Source organism: Hipposideros armiger, unplaced genomic scaffold, assembly GCF_001890085.2.
Source record: "Hipposideros armiger isolate ML-2016 unplaced genomic scaffold, ASM189008v1 scaffold_127, whole genome shotgun sequence".
NCBI lineage: Eukaryota > Metazoa > Chordata > Mammalia > Chiroptera > Hipposideridae > Hipposideros > Hipposideros armiger.
Genome location: NW_017731477.1, coordinates 3,076,825 through 3,099,110, shown reverse-complemented (window position 1 = coordinate 3,099,110; position 22,286 = coordinate 3,076,825). Strand labels below are relative to the sequence as shown.

The 22,286-nt window shown below is 39.1% G+C and overlaps 1 pseudogene; it reads right to left on the bottom strand.

The window, feature by feature from the left end:
• Positions 1 to 11,715: 11,715 nt before the first annotated feature.
• On the bottom strand, positions 11,716 to 12,718 carry LOC109386013 (mesoderm-specific transcript homolog protein-like; annotated as a pseudogene).
• Between the last annotated feature and the right edge of the window lie 9,568 nt (positions 12,719 to 22,286).

The following is a 22,286-nucleotide window of genomic DNA, read 5'->3' as shown; positions in this document are numbered from 1 at the left end:
GGATTTAGAGTAGAACGACTTCAAGTGAGAGAGTATCTGATGGATAAGAGTGATTGATGCTACAACTATGATAATTGTTACCAGTATCATTATCATTATGTTCCATCCTTTAAACCCCACCTCTATTAAATGGCACATTGCTTGGGTGCAAGGTATATATATACTCAAGTACGACAGCCTTACCTGCACCACACAAAGCTTTCTATCACTCTCTCACTCTCGTTTACAAGTCACTGAAAATGGAATCCTGTGTTTTGATTACTCTACATTCATGAAGATTCTAAACACTGTTAGTTCTTCCTCTCCCAGAAGTCATTTTTGGGCTCCACAATGTCCAAGCTGACTCACTAACAAACATCTCAGCAGGGTTTATTGGGTCGTCGGGCAGGTCATGACATATTTTTCGTTTTTTAAATGCAAAAATGCGTCATGACTTTCCCGATGACCCAATACCATTCCTAGGGTAATCGCTTTGAGTCTAATATGGTTTTAATGACAGTTTTTTATTTATGGTCACAGAGCTTCTCACTGACTGTTAATTGCTCCTAGGAATGTGGTTTTAAGGGGGAGAATCATTGTTAAATATCTGCATAGAATATTTGTGGCCCCCTTTTCTTAAAGAATACTCACTTCCTTATAGCAACAGTGATGTTATTTCAAGTCAGCATAATGTGTTTATTCCTTTCTTAACACAAAACCTGGTTGAATTTCTAGTCTGACTGTATTCTCACCATCTGCAGCTGGTGTGCCCTGCTTTCATACCTCAGAGCTAACGCTGTTACCTCTCCAGTTAACGTTCAGAATGACTTACTGTTAGCATTGCTATGAGTCATTGAAGAGAAATTCAAGTTACCTATTAAATCAGAGGACTATTTAGGGGGAAATAGGAATTTTATACCTCATTGAAGAGCTGACTTACAAAAGCATCACTTATGTTTACTCCACTGAACTGCTTTAGGAAATGTCACAAGGGCACCAGAATTGGGCAATTCACAGTCCTCACTCAGGAAGAAATCCCTTTCCTCAGCATTGTTTCTATACAGTTTCAAGCAAGTAACCAAATATCAATTGCTGTCACAATCTCTGTGGAATATTTTAATTAACCCCTTCATTGGTAAAGACCAGCCCTTTCACTCACAGGACTAACTCCATCCAGCTGTGGGGCGAGCATTCATTGACAGACTATGTGATCTGTCATACTCTTTATTTTCGTTAAGGAGCTTGGCTACCTGCCTCCTGATTTCCTGCTAGCACACCTTCCCTTCTTTCTTTCATGAATTTCTGGGCTAATCGTCTCCACATATACATGAATTTCATCAATCGTAGTGATGACAGGTACCTGAGGAAGAAGGGCCTCTTAGCTGGCAGTGAAGGTGTTTTGTGTGAGGAGTGTGTTTACGTTGTCTGCTTATTTGCTTCCCTTTTAGATTATATATTTAAAACTATCAGAAACAATATATGGGTTGAGGGCAGCTTTGAGTGAAGAAGACAAGAAGAGCGCTATTCTTTCCCCCAGTTAAGTTTAAAACGATGTATTACTCAACGCTACATATGTACAACTCAACTGGAGACCGTGGGGGATGTGAAAAGTCACTTCCTGGCTTTAGGGAGTGACGAGACAGGTGAACAGTTTTGAGCATTTACTGTCTGCAGAGCACTGTGAAAGACACAAAGGATAAGCCACAAAAATATACAGAGAATGTTTATAATTAAAATAATAAACTATATGCGACTACATGTTAAATGAATGGTATAAATCATCAGAATTTGGTTATTCAGAGTGAAGAGAAAACTGTATGATGAAACAAGACCCAAGGAGGTACACCTGGAATCTTTCTAAAATGCCGTGCTGAAAATTGATCTCAGTTTCTTGAACGTTCTGCTTTGTATGCCTCAGAGCTTTTTCTTAGATTTCTTTCTGCCTGAGGCACTTAAAGTTTTTCACTTGCCTTGCTAATTCTGACTAATTCTCAGAGCATTTCTGAGACAAACCGAGGGATTTCAGGAAATGGAGAATCAGAACATTTAAACTTACTAACTTGAGATCACATAGCTGGTCAATCGTGAAGCTAGAATTTAAAGCCAGTTCTGTTTAGCCCTAAGGGTTTGTTTGGGAGAAAAGTTTATTTCTATATTTAAAGAAATTTCTTAATATTGATAATTAGAATAGTCTCTGAAATTTAAGTTGGTGCATTGCTAAGTACTTGGCATAGATATACACACAAACACTATAAAGGGGCTATCATAATTATGTTTGTCTCACACATAAGGAAACTGAGGCTCAGAGAATTTGACTGTCTCAAAGCTCCCCAGCTAATAAGGGGCAGGGGCACAGGGAATAAATCTGACAATCTGACTGCAGGGCTTAGGCTCTGGAGATGGGTCAACGGCTTGGGCTCTCAGGTCAGTTGCCTGGATCCCAGTCCCGCCGCTTACAATTTGTACAATGTTGGGTAGGTTATTTCACCGTTCCGAGACTCTGTATCCTCACTTTTGGTTTTGAGGATTAACTATAAAATCCTTAGCACAAACTTAATGTAGAGTAAATAATAAATGTTAGGTGCTAACGTTCTTGTTATTAACTGTTATTATTGTTAAAGGTCTTATTTCACCAAAGATCAAATCCTTGTGGCCTCTTTGATATGATATGGCACAATATTTTTTTTTCTTGGTGACTTTATTATTCAATAAATTTTTAAGCTAAATTTGATGAAAAATGTTCCAAGGAGTCAGAACTTGCAACAATCATTACTCAATTTTGTGATGAATTGCATTTCAAGTGAAATGTCAGAGGCCGTGAATTTTGACTATAAAGCTAGTGGGAAAGAAACATGCCATTTTCAATTAGGGGATGTATTAACAAGTTTACATGAAGCCTGGGAGAGAAATCTTGACAACACCTGCAGGCGTAAAGAACTGAGTAAGGGCCTGGGTCTTGCTTTTCTCACAATTGAATTTTTGCATACGTGTTGGTGGGACTATTCAGCTGGCTTCATCATCTTGTCTGTAACAATTTTAACACTGGCCTCCCTTAATTGTTGATTTGATGTAATAAGATGTGTTTTGGGTTTTTCTGCTTGGTCTTGAAGCTGTGTGTACCACATCAATACAAACCAGGTAACTTAGAAAATCTCAACCTTTATAGAAAATAAGGATCTGTAGGGACTGTCATCGTTTCAAGTGAAGTTTACCTTTGTTTTGGTATAGGCTATTAAAATGTATTGCCATATTCATTGGTACAGCCTATCGAATTTGATATAATGAAAAGATTATACCAGGACTGAGACCCAGGACACCTTCCATCTTGTTTCTAATACTGATCGTTAGTATAAATACTCTCACTTTTGTGGGCCTCAGTTTTTTAGTACACAAAAGGAGTGATGTGGTCTAGATTAAAGGTCAGCAAATTATAGCCTTTGGGCCAAATCCAGACCACCTTATGATTTGTACATACTGCAACACAGCTGCTTCCATTTGTGTTTGTGTTGTCTATGGACCTTCCATTTTGCAACAGCAGAGTTAAGTAGTTTTATCACAAAGCTTGAAATATTTATGATCTGGCCCTTCACAGAGAAAGTCTGCTGAGTCCTGAATATGATGATCTCTAAGATCATTTCCAGGCCTGCTTAGAAGCACAGCTCCACCACCATTCACCAGCTGGTTGACCTTGGGCAAGTCAATTAACCTCTCTAGGTCTCAGTTTCTTCATTTTAAATAGGAAGGATAATAAAAGAAACTAGTTTGTAGACTTACTGTTTACACTAATTGAGATAATTTAAGTAAGGAGCATAGTGCAGTCTAAGTACATCATAAAGAGACATTAAAATTTAGCCATAATCATCATTACCATTATTAATAATGGTGTTATCATTTCCTATTTTCTTAAAAAGAACAGTATACCTAAAGTTATATGCGATATACATAAATCATTTTTTTTCTTAAAAAATAACAATATTCCTAATGTTATATGCAATCTACACAGTTTTATTTTTAAATACTTTTTGGGCTTATATTTCATGGCAGATTTAAGACTATGACCAGGAATCTCTGAAACCAGCTGAGATATTGTCATTCCCGCACACTGGGGCCTCCTCCTACGGACAATTCTGTGGGTTCCTCCAATCTGTATATGATGGCTAAAAAAAAATATCTGTAGTCTAGGAAAATAAAGACCACTCTACCTATTATCTGTAAGAATTAAGCAGAGACATATTCAGAGTTACTTGGGCTGACATAGGACATAATTAGGCTAGAAAACCCACTATTCTATGGGGTTGAGAGGGAAATGGCATATTTGCAAAGATTCTGCATTGATATTAAATCTATAAACCCCACTGTAGACAGAGATGGAAGATGTTCCTTAAGAAGTTCAGTTGTCTCTGGGCTTATTCTTGGATGGACTGAATCTCATCGCCCTTTATAATTAAAGTTCATTTTCCTCAAACACAAAAAGGTGCAGACAGACTTTTCTTGGTTTCACTTTAGCTTCTTTGACCAAACATAACCAAGGATTTCTGGGGGTGAAATTGGTTCTCTGAGTCAAGAACCCAGGTACCTGTTAGCTCCAATATTTTCCTCTATGGGCCTGAGGTCTGGAAAGAGGCAAACACTGCTCCAGGAGCCCCCCAGGGAAAAGCTCACCTGCTTCCTGAGGAAAGCAGATTTCCTGACTTCCTTTCATGGCACAGCCAACTACTGAATGCAGTCAGTGCTGTCTCTAGAGCTGTGTGGCATCTGCCTCGGGAGCCAGAGCTACTGTTTGCATCAGAATAGAAGCCTAAAATCCTTTCCAAAAGAGCAAAATGACAATGAGCTCAGATACAAATGAAGTGCAATATCTAACACATGACTTTATGTCAGTGTTACTCAGTTATGGGGCTATAAAAAAATAAATTCTGTTGTGGAGAATGTCAGTACTTTACACTGAAAGTTCAAAACCCCACAGCTTTTGAAGTGTTTCAAACCACAGGAAATAAAAATGAAAGTTTCCAGTAGCTTGTCTCTCCAAAGAGGAAGCAGGAATTGAAATAAAGAGAGCAGACAATTGGGACTCTTGAAGCAATCAGGCTTATGCTGCTGATTTTCAGTGCCTTATTTAATTTTCATCTGACAAAACAAGTTCTTCAAATGTGAGTCAATAGCATTAGTTTCTTAATTGCCTCTAAATTATTTTTTCTTTTTTCTCCTAGACACTCTTATTTGATGTCATGTTGAACCATGATTCTGTTTTTTAGAAATATATTTATGCAGACAGCTCACCATGGTTGCTGGTACCAACATTGCTGTTAACGCAAACTGGATTTTTAGATGTACACACAGATAGAATGTACTTCTGTCGAAGTTGATCTGTGGGATGAAGAACACTGATATATTGTCAGATGAAGGGAGACTAGAGATGATTCACATATGAATGAAACAAGTGAGATTTTAATAGCCCCCTTAGTCTAGTCTCTGATCTGCAGTGGAAGTTTCCATCAATGGCCTTTGCCCTCTCCTTTTCTGTGTGGCCAATCTGTATAATAGCAAGCGTCAGAAGCTAAACCTTGATACATTACAAAACAACAACAACAACAACAAAAAAAAACCAAACAAAAAAACCAAAACAAAGCAAGACAAAGAAACAAAGAAAATATGAAAGAATAATACCATTTAATACCTACTGGGTTTGAGAATAGTTTCCTCATTATTTCTAATGATTACTAGATTTCTGGTTGAAAATTTAATCTGATCATTTACCCATTCACTCAACAGACTTTTACTATGGCCTGTTTTAGTTCTACATTGTTCTAATCATTGAGGATATAGGAATATACAGATCCTTTTCCCCATCCTCACAAATTTTACAGGTCAGGAGTAAAAGTAGACACAGAGACAAATGCTTGTTAAGTGAAGAAAGACGAGTCAAGGCTGAAATAAGCTTTTTAAGTAATGTGTTTCTAAAAGATGAAATGTAATATGATGTGATTTTGGTGTCCCCACCGCCCTCCCCCAACTTTGCCACTATGTACACTGTAATTCAGTTATTACTTTTCAATACCTGATTCTACTATAAAAGCTGTGTCACTGTAGCTACTGCCATAAGCATTTTATTGCTTTAGCTTATAGCTTTGCCTATACACATGCTGTATATTTGAGTGTATGTGTATATGAGAGAAAGAGAAACTCCTTAGGTTGTTATGTTACTTTTAACTATGAGTGGGATCCAACTTCTTTTTAAAAACAGGCTTAAATTAAAGGACAGGAAAGAGGGCCGGCCGAGTGGCGCGATGGTTGGGAACTGGCTTGGGACGCCAGAGGGCTCCGGTTCGGATCCCACATTTGAGGGCCAGTGACACTGCCCTCCACAGCTAAGGTGCTGAACAACAGCTCGACCTGGAGCTGGGCTGCCGTGAGTCCCTGGAGACGGCGTAGGCTGCAGCCCCTGCTTCAGTGGGTTGCCATGGGCTACCGTGTGTAGCCAGCAGCCAGCGTGAGTGGCCAGCAGCCAGCGTGAGCGACCATCCAGAAGCCGGCGACTGATCTGCCTCACCAGGGAAAAGCGCAATGATGGTGCCAACTTGGGCCAGTGAAGCAACATCCTCCACAACTAGACTAAAGAACAAAATGACAGCAACTCGTCTGTTCCCCTTTCCTCAATTCTCCAGTGCTGTTCCCATCCCCCAATTCCCCAGTAAAAATCTTTTTAAAAAAAAGACAGGAAAGAGAGCAATAATATCAACCATTTGGGGGGAAGAGCTGGTGAAGGAGAGTATACAATAGAACTCTTCTCCAGAACTTGGCCTGGGGTTTCTATATCTTATTCACGCTACCCTTTCCTTCTCTGTTCCCAGGATTTTCTCTTGAACAATTGAGGACCCAGAAGAAATCTTCCTTTACATTCGTGACGTTTCATTCCCAGCACAGGACCTATATTCTGGGATGACTCGCTTATTGCCTTAACCATACGAGCCACTACAACGTCTCACCTCCAAGTTAAGAGACCCCTGAACTTACTCCATAGAGTTCAATGATTTCATCCCTCTTCCTTTCCAGCTTAAATGCCAAGGGCCAATGGAAACTTGAGGATCATTCTTACCTCTCCACGAAACAAAGAAATTGTATAATAAGTCATGTTGCTCTTACATGCTATGAAGCTGGCTGTGCAATGTTGGCCCATGACTGACCCAAATAGAACAAATAAAATTTGATTGTGGGCCATTGTCACAGTTTCTTACACTGGACCTTACCTCACCAGGCTGCTTTCTGTACACAACTGTATTCAGGACAGCAGACTTAGAACTCCTTGGAGGTAGTTGCTGACCCATTTTTCCCTGATATTCTTGTGAGCAATTCTAGAGGAAGAGCACAAATGGGTGACTGGCCCATTAACTGTGCAGTACCAGAGAAAATTTAAATTGGACTAGTAGCAATATACTATGGTCCAAAGAAATTACTCTCAACAGGTGTGGCTCTGGAATGTGCAACATTGTTTTCATGTGTTGTCAGAGTCACCGAGAAATTTGTTTTGTTTTTGGAGAAGCTTTCAACTGGGATGCAGGTGGCTAGCAGTTTTCCTATACTAATACTAAGGAAAACAACAAGTATTTTTGAGAGTGGCCTCGCCCCCACAGTATGAACATCACAGTGACAATTTCACCTCTCTATAACCTCTGTAACCTGTTATTACGAAATGGCTAGTTTTGCCAGGCATTTTTGTGTGTTATATCTAAGGAGAGATAAAGTGAAACCATTTTTTACTTTCCTGGATTGTGATCATTAATACCTGGAGTAAATGTTACCTTATGCCCTGAGTAAATCACATTCTGAACATGGTACTTGTAGCTGTAAATCCCTTAAATTTCTTCATAACCATGCATAGCCCCAGGGTCTTAAACCAAGAGGTCAGCAGAGAAAAAAGGATAGAATTAATCTTGAAATACCTATGGCTTTTGATATAGATCTTTTTTTAATGTTTGAAAATTCCAAGTGTTAGTCTCTGCAATCTTGTTGAATATACCCCCACAATGTACTTGACTTGGTTGGATGATTGAAGTAAGAAACTTGGCAATTAGTTCAAAAGATAAAGTCCAGGAAGAATGAGAAATAAATCCAAAAGCTATAATAAATAAAGCTAAAATAAACAACATATTACAAAGTTACTGCACTTCTATAAGATTTAAGTATTTCAAACCAACAAACAAAACGTGAATGGCTTTATCCTTTATATGAATTTGAAGGGTCTGTGCCACTGTTTCCTCATCAATGAAATAGGGATTAAAAAATTCTTCCCTCAGGGTTGCAAAAATTAAATGATAAAATAAATATCCACAAAGTACTTGCACTATGCCTGAAAAAGAAAAAGAACTTGATAAAGAATAGTTAGAGTGGATGTTTTCATTGCTCTTGCTATTATCACAGACTACCTGAGTTCCAAGACCTTCCTTTTCATATTCTTTCTCTTGGTCTACCCAATTCTAGCTGGTGTGACCTTATCACAGAACCTCTAAATCCATGATCCCCAGCATATCCCAGCCTGGCCACAGGAAAGTAATTCAGAGCCACCTTAAAGTTCCTCACTCGCTGAAAAAACCCACCTTCAGAGGGAAAACTCCAAACCAGTGGTCCAGTTGAGGAGGTAAATGTGAAGTTTGTGAATCTCAGGGCAGTGAATCTTGCATTTACTGTGAGTCCTGCAGTTTGGTGTGAGGTAAGCAAATACAAATCTTAGTTAAAAACTCTTAGAACTCTCCCATCCTGGATTGGACACTGGCATGCTGCATTTCATTAATTTATGAATCTCCTGGTCTCACTTTCTTCTATCATCTTTTCACATTAGCTTTAATCAGGTCAACACATTGCCTTATTTTTTTATTTATTTTTATTTTTTTAGAAAAGACTCTGGTTTTAGCGAATGTGTTTAGAGAGAGGGAGTATTCCCTGTTATTCCTCAATAGCTAAGGTTTTGAAGCTCTCTCAGGATTTGAGGAGAGCCCTCTGAAAAGTATGTCAATATGCCCCCTGCCTTCCCTTCCAAAATGAGGTCAAAACACAGAAATAACATTATAAGCTGTGGCTTATCCTGGGCCGTCCTATGTCATTCTCTCCACTCAGCCCTAGAAGACCCAGGGCAGCACTCTACTCTCTGGCCCCACTGACATCCTCACTCCACTGTCTTGGCCTTGTAAATAGAAACCTAACACTTATACTTATGTTCATATCCAAAGCCCACACCAAGTAGAATCTTATGGGAGATCTCCAGAGTTTCCCCAGCAGTATCCCCCTCCCACAAAATTTAGAGAGGAGGAGCTGCTTCTAGTTTTTCAGTTAGCAGAGGTTTTAAAATCAGGTAAGGTGTGCATAAGGGAGGAAGACGTGGATTTCTGATGGTCACATCCCTGAGTTGAGCATAGGAAGGGGACTCTCCCAGCCTGGATTGGATGCTGGCATACTGCACTGGACTTGTGGCATGGAGAGGAAGGAAATACCGTTGACCCTTGAATAACGTGGGTTTGAACTGTGGAAATCCACTTATATGTGGATTTTTTTCAATAAATATACAATGAACTTTGTGTATCCCCAGGTTTTCACATCCATAAATTCAACCAATAGCTGATGGGGAACAGTGTTTTCCACCGTGGTTGGGAATCCACAGATGTGGAGGGCAGACTGTATGCATTGCTCTATGCCATTTTATATAAAGGACTTGAGCATCTGTGGGTTTCCTGGAACCAATCCTTCATGGGTACTGAGGGATGGATGACTAGGGAATCAAAAGTAACATGCAGATTTTCAGCTGTGCGGGGGTTGGAGCCTCTAACACCCACCTCTTCTGCATTGTTCAAGGGTCAACTATATAGTGGTGGTGCCTTGAACATGCACTAGCTAAGGCTCAAAATTAAGGACCCTAGGCCACTTTGGGCCCTGGATTCACTCAAGGCTGGACATCTCATGCGTAGTCCACACTGTCTTTTAATCACAGGATCAATTGTGGCAGACAAAATACACCATGTTACTTCCTACTTTTTTGTCAAAATTCATTTTTATTAATAGAAAATGAACACTCATGGTGTTTTCAGTTGTTATACTTGAAGTTGCTTATTAAAAAAAATAATTTAAACTAATCACTTAATAATCCTGTTTTGTCTAAAACAATGAAACTGTGCCTTAAGAAAAAAAGTACTCAGCACCATTTGCTCATAAGCCTTCCAGAATTTGTTCTTAAAGTTTCTGGAATTTTCCTGTCTATAAAGTACACGTATTGTGGGCCGGCCAAGTGGAGCGTTGGCTAAGAGCTGGCTTGGGACGCCAGAGGGCCCCGGTTCGGATCCCATATATGAGGGCCAGTGACACTGCCCTCTACAGCTAAGATGCTGAACAACAGCTCAACCTGGCGTGAGTCTGGCGACGGCAGGTGGGTTGCCATGTGCTACCGTGTGTAGCCAGCAGCCAGCGTGAGCGCCCATCCAGAAGCCAGCGACTGATCTGCCTCGCCCGGGAAGAGCGCAATGATGGTGCCAACTTGGGACAGTGCAGCAACGTCCTCCACAACTAGACTGAAGAACAAAAGGATAGCAACTTGTCTGTTCCCCTTCCCCCAATTCCCCAATAAAAATCTTTAAACAAAACAACAAAAAAAAGTACATGTATTGTGGAACTATGTGAGGAAGCTGCTCTGGGACAGCCAATGAGAAGTTAAGCAATCACCATAAGGAATCAGTGTACACTCGGTATGGAAACTTGAACCATACAGTTGTCTCCTCCCCTCGACTTTCGCTCAGGAGGCACATGCTTTGAGGCATGTTCTTTGAAACACTGAGGTATGAAAAGTCAGACTCTTATTTGCTGTTAGAATTTGTCTTTCCAGCTAATAACAGTAAATCTCTGGCATAGATGCTATTGGTATTTCATGTCTTTTAGGAAATTCTGTAAATAGTTTTGGATTTATTTCAATTTATTCAGAAGTTAAATGTGTTTAATAAGGTTACTACTCTACTCTGCCAGAGTAAGTGTCTGCTGGTTTAGTATCTATCTATATATATATCTATATATCTATATGTATCTATCTATCTATCTATCTATCTATATCTATATCTATATCTATCTATCTATCTATCTATAATACATGTAGGTGAAACATAGTCTTAAAGTATACCTAGAATACTGAATTATTTAAACCAAAATCTATTTTAACAAAATGTCTAATTAGAAGTAGCTGGTGAAACTAAATCCAAAGTTATGACAAGGGAGACTCACTCACTTGAAGCTTTGCTGCCTAAAAAACTTTAAATGGCATGTGCCCTTAAAGCCATGCAAGCAGTATGGAGGCACGCTCTCCTCATTCTTTACTGTTACAGTCCAATTGGGCAACTGGGGTTGGGCCAGAAATGAGCATTTCTAAATGTTTCAGAAAAGTCCATAGAAATGTTAAAAGACTTTTATGCCAAAGAATGTTTGTTTTTCTGCATCAGTGAGTATAGTGCTTGTCATAATTTCCTAATAACATAAAGACAAATGCAAGTCCATACAATTGATGAGATGTCAAAGGAATGTGAGGTGGGCTATTAGGTCACCCATAGTCAGAGCTTCTGCTGGCTGTTCACCAATTAGAGTCAGGTGGATTTTTGTGAGAAAATAATGTTTGGTGGCTAGGACCTCTTTGGGGCATTTCTTCCTAAAGTGAATACATGACAAATATGGGAAGAGAGGAGGTGATACAGGGAAGATACTCTTTCCAGCTCAGAAAGAGTTGATGAATCCCATATATGAATTCAAGATGCCCATGGGATCTTCTAGCTTTGAGCAGTGACTAATGTGGTCATCCAGAATTGACACTGTAGACCATAGAAGACTTTTCCTGTACAGCTCCAAAAACTCTGGATAGGGATTTATGGGATCCAAAGGCTTTAGATAAAATGATTGGGAATAGTTACAGAAGCAAGAGCTCCCACTCAGAGTCTTCTAAACGTCCTCTGGTTGATGTACAGTAAGAGGCTGTCAATAACTAAGTTCCCATCACTGATGCATATCCCTGCCCACATGTCCCACCATTCACTCTCAGAGGGTTGGGTGTATGGCTCAAAGACTGGAGTGAGACCTGAAGAGAATACAAAGAAGTTCATCAATCGTGTGAGGATGGGTGACAGCATGCCTCCATCTTTGAGAAGATTTCAGAGAAGGAGAGCGGTGTCTCAGGAAGTGTACCTCCATTAGACAGACAGAGACTCTTTATGGTGAGCCGACCAGACCGATTCTGCTTGAACCTATAGGGCAGCTCCTGAGCACCAAGGTCTCCATAATCATGAGACAAAATGTTGATCCTGTGGTTCTGGAGTCCCAGATGCCGCAAAAGTGCCTCCACCATATTAGCCTGATCAAATGCGGAGTAGGGATGGGGTCTCAGTTTGTCGCTGAAGCTAAAGCCTAAGAAATCGAGGGCAATCACTCAATGAAACCACAGCATCAGACCTTCCCAAATCTTGCACCAATTGTAGCTGGATTTGGAAAGCCAAGTAAAAGCACGACTATGTCCGGACTTCCAACCACACCCACAAGGTCTTGGTGGATGCACAGTCCCTTGTAGGTGAAAATTTTGCCTGACAACTTCCATGAATGAAGAAAGCTGGTGGTCGGGGTGGGGGGTGATGGGCGAGCGATATGCAGATAGACTGCAAGCAGGGGCACAGAGAATAGCCCCAACTGCACCCACCCCTCCCTCATCCCTATTCAAGTAAGACCTGAGCTATAAGACTGTCTTTGGGGGAATCAGTTTCACATGCACCTTTAATCAGCACTCTTGAATGCACCTGTATCTACCATAGCTGTTGACTTACTTTCACTTACTTATTATCTATATTATTATATTATCTATATGTTATATATATTACCTTAATATATATTACCTTAATATATTATCTATATTATTTAAAATAATATTATCTGTACTATTTAAAATAATAGGATAAAATTTTCTTTTCCTTCCAAATGCTGTTCTTATCATAGACAATGTCTTTAAGTAAAACGTCATGGCTGCTACTTGATCTGCATCCACTCTTACACAGTTGTGCTGAATTTCTGAAAATAAAAACTGAGGTGCCTTCCAGATTTAGTTTTCACTATTGAATTGGAAACAGTATGACTGTGCCATAGCTTTTCATATATACATATGAATGATATTGTATATTGCTTTAAGGTCTCATCTAAGAAACTGGAAATCCTTTGTAACTTGCTCCTTTGCTTCCTTGGAATTCTGACATTTTTGCTGATGAACAATTGCTAGATATATAAAGTCTAAATGGCTCTCTTTATGCAATAAAGTATTGTATTATTGAATGAATTACAAAGAGGCAGTATCCTTTGCACATTAACTTTGAATCTGCTGCTTAGAGCAAAATCCTTGTTTTCTTTCAGATGCTAATAACACACTCTCCTGGCAAAGAAGGTTATTCTCTAAAGGGATTTGGTAAAACTTGGTTTGCTTTCATTATTTATTTTGCTTAATAATGATTTCTTACAATAACAAGTAACTTTTTCCTTTACCGTTCATTATGGTAATTTTAACTCAGTTGATACTTTCCTGCTTTTGATAAGTTAAAATATTATTGACTATGAAATAATTCAGTGAAGTCTATAATCCTCTCCTGATGGCTCTTGTAATTGTTGATGGGTGTTTTGTTTTTTCATGAAGAGAATGAAATGAGTTGCATTAATGTTATTAGTAGGAACACACATTAACGAGGCAATTTAATATAGTGGAGAGATTATTGGATTTGGGGTAGATAGAGCTATTTACTTCTCTTACATGGGTTGGCATTTATCTACTCATTAGGTGGGTGATCTTGGGTAAGTCATTTAACCTTTAGTAATCTCAGTTTCTGTAAATGCAGGTTATAATTCTACATTGTCAGCACCCTAGAGTTGTGAGATTAAGCAATGGCAATAGACTTGAGAAAGTGTATTGTTAACTATAGAGTACTATATTCATGCAAATTAATATTACTAAGAATATATACTGAAATTTGTTCCCATGTTGTCAGGAAAACTTGGAAAATGTTTCCTTGAATTTTGTTATAGCATTCTTAAGAAATAACTTTTTGAAGCAACTTGATATGGTCTGATCTAGGACTCCAGAAACTTGAGTTGGATTTCTCACTCTTCTACTGAATTCCTCTGAATCCTTAGAAAAGTCTATCTGTAGTCTGTTCCCCTCAGTAAAATTAGTCCTTCCTGTGTCCCTTACTGAACGATAGAAGGTTTTGAGAGCTGAAGTGATAAGAGATCTGAACCTGTTAGTCTTAAATGTTAACAGTTCGGAATAATAAATACTGATACATGTTATGGGTACTAATGAAAGGAAGTCTGATCATGACCCTTCATGAATCTATTAGAATTGGTAGTGGGAATGTCCCTTCATCCTTCCCTATTAAGAGTGTAGGTTGTGGTAAAAAACAAAACAAAACAAAACAAAAACCCAAAAAAAACCAGTTGATAAATAAAGACAATTTTTAAATCAAAGATGGTCCATGAGCAAGAGCCAAGTCTTAAAAACTAAAACCATGGTATTTCAAGACTTGGAATTTAATATAGGGTGGTTTTGGAGGAATAAACACGCAGAATGAAACACTGAAGGAATAAATACAAGGAAGATAACTGCAGGAAGCATCTCTTCTTGGATTGAGGGAACAAAGAAAAGAAGATAGAATTGCCAGAGCTAGCAGCTTTGAAGAACTCGAGCTCAGACCTCGGAGGAAGAATGTGCATAGCTGCTGGGGGTACCTTGGAAGCAACGATATGGGACTAGCTCTGAGACTGCTGAAAAAAACCTAGTGATGGAACCAACTGCTGCTGCTGGACTAAAGCATATTGCTGGGGGGAATGCTAAGGGGAATTGCAAGAAAACAGGAAAAAAGTAATCCCTTTACCCCTCCTCTAGTCTTCCACTAGCTGTCTAGTGCTCCACATGGGTGAAATCCTCTAGGGAACCTACTGGCAAAGGAGAAATAGACTTTTCAGAGTCCCAAACCCCAGCATCATAAAAAAAAGTCTGGGAGGATGGTTCTGGAGTTGAGAGACAGCAGCTTAATAACTAGCCCACATGGCTTGATAGAGGGGTCACTCTACAGCGGCAGGCCTGTGGTCATAAGCAGTCTGTCCCTGATGGGGAAGGAAAAAGCATGGCAGAGCGACTGGAGACTATTCATCTTCTTATTGTGGCCTTGATAATAACTTTCCACACATTGTGCCCACTCAAACGTGATTCAGCCTTGAAGCTCCAAATACTTAAAAGAGCTTGTAAGTCCCCTCCCCTGGGCTTCGCCTTCTTTTCAGTCTCTGATTTTCTCATATACCTAATCTCTCAGGAGACTGTCGAGAGTGCAAGAGGAGTCAGGCAGGCTAATTTAGAAAATCATTTTAAATTGGCCTTCTACTTCTTGCAGCTTCATGCTTTCGCTCCAGGTTGATGTGGTCTTAAAATAAAAGTATTTCAGAACTAGAAGTGACCTAAAGGTCTAGACCAGGCATTTTTAGAGAGAGAAAAACTGAGAGCCAAGTAAGTTAAGTGACTTACCCAAAATTCTATTTGGTAAAAAAGTTGATTTTGGCTTCTGGGATTCCTAATTCTCATTCTGGCTCATTCTAGTGTTCCATGCTGCCAGCGAGGATCAGTTATTTCCTAGGATCAGTTGTTTCATGAGTATTTACCATATGTGTATTTATTGACCTTAGACATGACTATAAAGTCAAACAACTGCATTATGATTATGTGCCATGGTGCCAGTTGCTGTCATTTCCAAAGAAGATATCAAACCTAGATCTATGTCTCTTTGTCATGTCATTGTGTCATTACTTTTGGCTATGATTATTATTGGGTTCCTGGTTCTTACTGGTAGTAAAATGATATGGTGTGTCTCACCAGCTGAGGAAACAATGATCATTGCTACTAGAGCTGAATATGAAAATATAATTTTGTTAAATTAGGGCCAGATGGCCAGATCAATTCTGCTGCTGTCCTATATATTACAAAGAATATGACTGGACCTTTTTACTCTTTACAAAATATTGCTTGCATTTTTTTATGTATAGCTATTTTCCAAGGAGTGTTTTTATAGTGTATATTTAAAATAATATTTGTTCTTTCTCCTAATAAATGCATACTTTAATAAATCATAGAGGGGGCTGGCCAAGTGGTGCGTTGGTTAAGAGCTGGCTTGGGATGCCAGAGGGCCCCAGTTCGGATCCCACATATGAGGGCCAGTGACACTGCCCTCTACAGGTAAGATGCTGAACAACAGCTCAACCTGGAGCTGGGCTGCTGTGAGTCACCAGCGACAGCATAGGCTGCAGCCCCTGCTGCAATGGGTTGCCATAAGCAGCCGTGTGTGGCTGGCAGCCAGCGTGAGCGGCCAGTAGCTGCCGTGAGTGGCCGTCCAGAAGCCGGCGACTGATCTGCCTCGCCCGGGAAGAGCGCAATGATGGTGCCAACTTAGGCCAGTGAAGCAACGTCCTCCACAACTAGACTGAAGAACAAAAGAACAGCAACTTCTCTGTTCCCCTTCCCCCAATTCCCCAACAAAAATCTTAAAATAAATAAATAAATAAATAAATCATAGAGGATTTATACTTTATATATCCAGTAAGTTACAGTATAGAAATTAATTGCATTTAAAAAATATTGGTGTTTGATTTGGTTTCTAGCCCTTCAATTTTCTATAATTCAATTCAATAAATTCTTATTAATAACTTACTTTATTACTAAGCTCCAATAATTATTACCAAAAACAATGGTGAAATATGAGCAAAGTTACCTTTGTCTCAGTATATAGTTCCACCAGGCTGTCTGTCCACACTCAATTTCTATTTGTTATATAAGAATTTCTCCTTATCTCATGACTGTTTTTAACTCTTCATCCCAAACACCAGCATTTTTACCAGCCTGAGCATAAAGGATGTAGCAATCAGCTTTAGAAATTTTCATAAAAGAGATGACCTTTGAATTGTGTGTTGAGACAACAGAGGGAAGCATCTCTAGTGGAGGACTCAGCGTGTACAAGGCTCCGAATGGTGTTATAACATTGAATTCAAGAAACTGCATTGGTGGGGTAGAGGTCCAGGTAAAGAAGGCTGTAGCCAATTGGATAATATCTGAAGCATATGAGAGAGATCTAGGCTAAAGGGGCAGTTAAGATGTCATTAAAACCAGGGGAGTAAGTGCAAATACCGAAAGAGAATGAAAAAAAGCCAGACATAAGCCTGAAAACCCCCAACATGCTGGGTAAAAAGTGGAAGAGGGGCCAGCCAAAGGATCTATGAAGAATGGTTGCCTGATGAGCACCGAGTCTAGTATGTCTCTGGGTAGAACTAAGAAGAATGGCCGTTACTGGATCGCATACTCCTACTGAAATGTTATCACAGCAACAGAGGGAGCAAAGTGGAAGCCAAAGATCTCCTCACTAAGGCAAATGAAAACTAGGAGCCCTGACTCAGCTATCACAGATAGGTTTGAAGAGAGTGGCATGTGTGTTTAACATAGTATATGAAGAATACAATAATCTCAATGTTGATTCTGGAATTAAACTCCGTTATTACCAAAACCAATGCGCAATTGCCTTTGGTGTTTAATCTATGGGACAGGTAAAAACAAGAAACATCATGATATCAGTCCTATTTGGGAGTCAAGTGACCTAGTAAACATCCTTAAGAATTTCACCCACATGCAGCCAAACCCTAGGAGAGAACCAGGGACACAGAACAGGGGAACTTGGCAAAAATTAGGCAGTACTCCAGCACCTCATCCAATGAACTAGGGCTCCTGAAAGACACTCAATTGTGGAGAAAAGAGTGAAGAATATCACATGATCAGCATTCAGAGATCTGAACTGGAGTCTGGAGCTCAGTTCTAATCACCATAACTGTGTGGGAAGATGAAGACTAAAACTTTGTTCTCTGGATGTTGAATGCAGCACCGACATTTATTTAGTAATATAGAGCACCAGTAAGCTTTTACAAAACGAATTTAATGTAATCCCGTTAATCCACAAATTGGTAACACAGTACTTTCAGTTACTGGAGTTTGGGCTCTTGGGTTTCCCAAGGCAGAAATTGAGAGGAAACCCCAGAAAAATGTCCAGGCTAATTTTATTAAGCTTATGCTGGAGCAAGGGAGGCAGCACAGAGGAAGGGAAGGTCCTCCAAACTGACTCAGGGGCTGGCTTTGTTTGACTGCTTTCATATACTGGGGACAAGCAGGCTTGTGTAATAAGGCAGGCTTCATGAAAATGGTGGGAGATTTTGAAAGTGGTGGGCTTTCTTTACTGGTTACATTACCTATATGTAACTATGTTCCCACCTGTGCTGTGGAGCAAGATGGCAGACTGCTCATTATGACCACCCCAAGAAGGTTGTATAGTAGTCAAACTTTGATCAACTGCGCATGCAGGGCAGTGGTTTTAACATCCATATGGAAGTAAATGGTTAGAAGGGAGATAAAACCAGCTACTTCTGCACTTTTGTGTAGGGAGAGAGGGTATTGGCATTCTTGTGGTCAGTTTGTCGGGCATTTCTCTGGGTCATCTGGCATTCCTTCCATGCAGGGCTCAAGTCCCTATGCTGTCTCAGTACTACTATCAAATTTGCAGAAGTATGACATTTATACTCCTCCTTTAGCTCAAAAACTACTTTCTTTAAAAGAAATACATACAGGGCCGGCCGAGTGACTCAGTTGGTTAAGAGCTCGCTCAAGAGTGCAAGCTCTGAGCAACAGGGTTGCTGGTTCAATTCCCAGCCTGAGCTGAGGTGCCACTGATCTGCCAGCAGGTGGCAGGATGGCTCAGCTAAAAGAAAAAAAAAAGAAAAAAGAAAGAAACGCATACAAAGGAAATCAGTTGGAGGAGTTACATAAAATTATGGGATCCATGAAGGCAAACATTCTTGCATGTTACTTCTTTTAGGTGTAGTTTTCTTAATTATCCTCAGAGATACCAGGTTTATTCTCAGAATCAAAAAGCTTTAGTTCTAATGAAAACATGAAATTATTAAAGAAAAAATGAAATATAGCTTATTTAATGTATTCAAGTAGATAGATATATTTATTTGGGGCAAATCATTCTGATTAAACAATTTTAAGATAAAAGTCAGGTATATTGGGGCAGAGAGGAAAGGAGCTTTTTAACAAGCCAAATAAATAAGAGTTTACTCTGAAGAGGAAACCTTCTGTTACAAAGAGAACATTTTAAATCCAACCTGTTTACATCAGCAATGATCAAGTCTGTCCTGGAAGGTAAGAGAAAATTGCTGATTTTATCTTGCCTGTTACATCTCCAGCAAATACAAATATTATCATCAAGTGTCTTAGATGACTAATAAAAGTATGAACGTGTATTTAAATTCCAAAAAATAATCTAACTTCCCCCAAATTAGCCAATTTTTTACTTCCAAAATAAGCTAAACAAAAGGTGAGTGAGAAGATCAACTAGTAGCTATGACAATGTAAATTGTTAAAATAATCTATGGAATATTGACAATATATTTGTTTATAAAGTTTTTTTATGTTATAGAGTCGAAGTACACCTACAAAAATAATTTTTGAGGTAAAAAAATGAAGTCTATGAAGCAAAGATACCTCCCTTGACTGTGATCTATCTGTCTGCTTTCTGTCTTATTGTACTTGTGCCTGGTATGTACTCACAGAAAAAAATCCTCAGAGCCACATTTTACTTTATATGCCAGCTTCAAAATAAAAGAGAAAAAAGTTATTGGCATCTGACTAGAACAGGAAGAGCTGTATTGTTTTATTGTAGGAAAGCTCACTTGGGCCCTAATGGTTTGAGTACCAATGGTGCTTCCATTAGAAGGTTCTGTATTTTTTGGTAAATGTTGAATTCAGCAGTGACACTTTGCTTCATCTTTATTTAAAATTTAAAACCTAATAACCACATAAGTGACATCCTTAAATCTTCAAACACCTTTTTTTCAAATCATTTTGCAGTGATATGAAAATTCAAATGATAAATCTATCCATTTATGGTACTTTATTAAGAAATAAAAACAATATTGTTCGATATTTTTTGTCAACATCTTCAATTCACTCATGCATTGCTTACTTACTTACTTATTTACTTACTTACTTCCTTGCTTATTAGGTGTCTACAGGGAGCCACTTTACAAGATGCCCAGGATACAGCAGTGAACAGAGCAACAACAAACCCTGTAATAAGTTCACATTATAGAAGGGGAGAGGCATAAATAATAAATAAAATAAGTAAATTGAAAAATATGTTAGTAGCTGATAAATGCTTTGGAAAGAACTAAAATGAGGGTGGAAGAGGGAGTACTTAGGGATTGTGAGGACCCAGGGTCTGTAGTTTTAAATAGAGACTTCACGAAAGGCCTTGACAGATAAATTGGATTAAAGAAGGTGATGAGGAGCAAAGTATGCAGATATCTGGAGGAAGCACACATCTCCTGAAATGAGTGTTCCTGATATGTTTGAAAAACAGCTTCTCAGCCAGTATGACTGGAGGGGAGCTCTGAAGAAATGGAAGAATAAGAGGAGACTAGGTCAAGGAAGTAAGACAGATCATATATACGTTTTTACTCTGAGTGCTTTAATAATAGATTGAAGGGGCAATGGTGAAAACAGGAAAGAGAGTTAGAACACTATTGTAAGAATCCAGGTGACAGATGATGGTGCTAGCAAGAAAGGTGTTGAGAAGTTGTTGGATAAAGAATGTATCTGACAGTAGAGCCAAAAGAATTTCCTGACAGATCAGATGTGAGATAAAGCAAGGCAGCTGGCATAAGCAACTGGAAGAATAAAGTTGGCACTAACAAAAGTGAGAAAAACTGCAACGGAGACAGTTTGGAAAGGTAAGAGACATCAGGGTTTTTATTCTGGGCCATGTTAAGTTTGAGATCACTAATCAACACACAAATGGAGCTGTGGAGCAGTCATTGGATATATACCTCTGGAATTCAAGATGAAGTTTGGGCATGGAAATTGGGAGTTATCAATATTGATGATATTTCAAGCAACAGTACTGGGTGAGACAACTGAAGATGCATATTTAGATATAGAGAAGAGGTCCAAGAACCAGGGCACACCACCATTTAGATATTGGGTTGACGAAAGCCAAACAGGCTAAGGAGAAGTAGATGAACTGGAAATTTTTACACATTTGTATTTTTACCATTGTCTGTTAATTTTCCTAGAATACATTTATAGCATATAATTTTTAAATGAAAAGATAAAACAATTTAAGATTTGAGTCAGATTGCCAGAAATTGTCTCCCAGCAATGATGCATGAATTTGAATCTCATTAGCTAATATCTTTTGTAAGGAATTAAATGTTTCAGTTATTGTGCCTGACCAACCTTCCCTATCGCCTAACCATATGCCCACTATCAAACACTTTTACTCTCTACTGTATGGAAAACATTGTGGTAAACTCACATTTTAATAAGATATACAGTCAAGCACCACATAACGATGTTTTCTCTCAGTAATGGACCATCTATACGACAGTGATCCCATAAGATTAAAACAGAGCTGAATTTCCTGTAAGAAATGAAAAGCTGTGTGGTTCAGGAGGAGTTTCTTTTTGTCTCTGATAGGAGCAATATCTGTGAGGCTTGGCAATAGATTCCCTCCCACTCAACACGTTCAGAGGTCACTACAGTCCTCCCAGATCTAGCTTGATGGTCTTCAGAGTACTCTGCTACAAATTCCTTGTTGAGGACCTAAGATCCTGTACAAGGACACAGGTCCACAGGAACTACCTTAACTGCCACTTTGGTAAAAGCTTCCTGTGTTAGTGTGGAGACACTCTGTCCCTGTACTTTGGATATATTCTCAGATTATAATGATGTAAAGCATAAATAAGTTTTATTTCTTCCATCAATTTAATGCCAGAGAGAGCCTTTTATGTCAGATGGGGACAATAGAATAAAAAACAAATTTCCAAAGTGAAAATAGTAAGTCCTCCATTCCATACCGTCTCCATGTTGAAACCCTCTTTTTATATGAATGCCACAAAGTCCTTAATCTGACCACTGCTCCAACATACAATACCCAAAACCACATTAACATGACAATTCCCTGTGTTCCTTTATCTCTCCATCTTCATTTCTTATTCCTACTGAGCCTCAGGCCACTTTCACTCCCTCTGACAGTCACTATTATATTGATCTGTGTCTTACCCAGGCAGTTTCTCCTCCATATTATCATTTAACCCAGTCCACATCCCTGCTCATGGAGAAGCATTGATAACTTTCATATTTCATGTCTCGTCATGTCCACGGAAGCAAGAGAAGG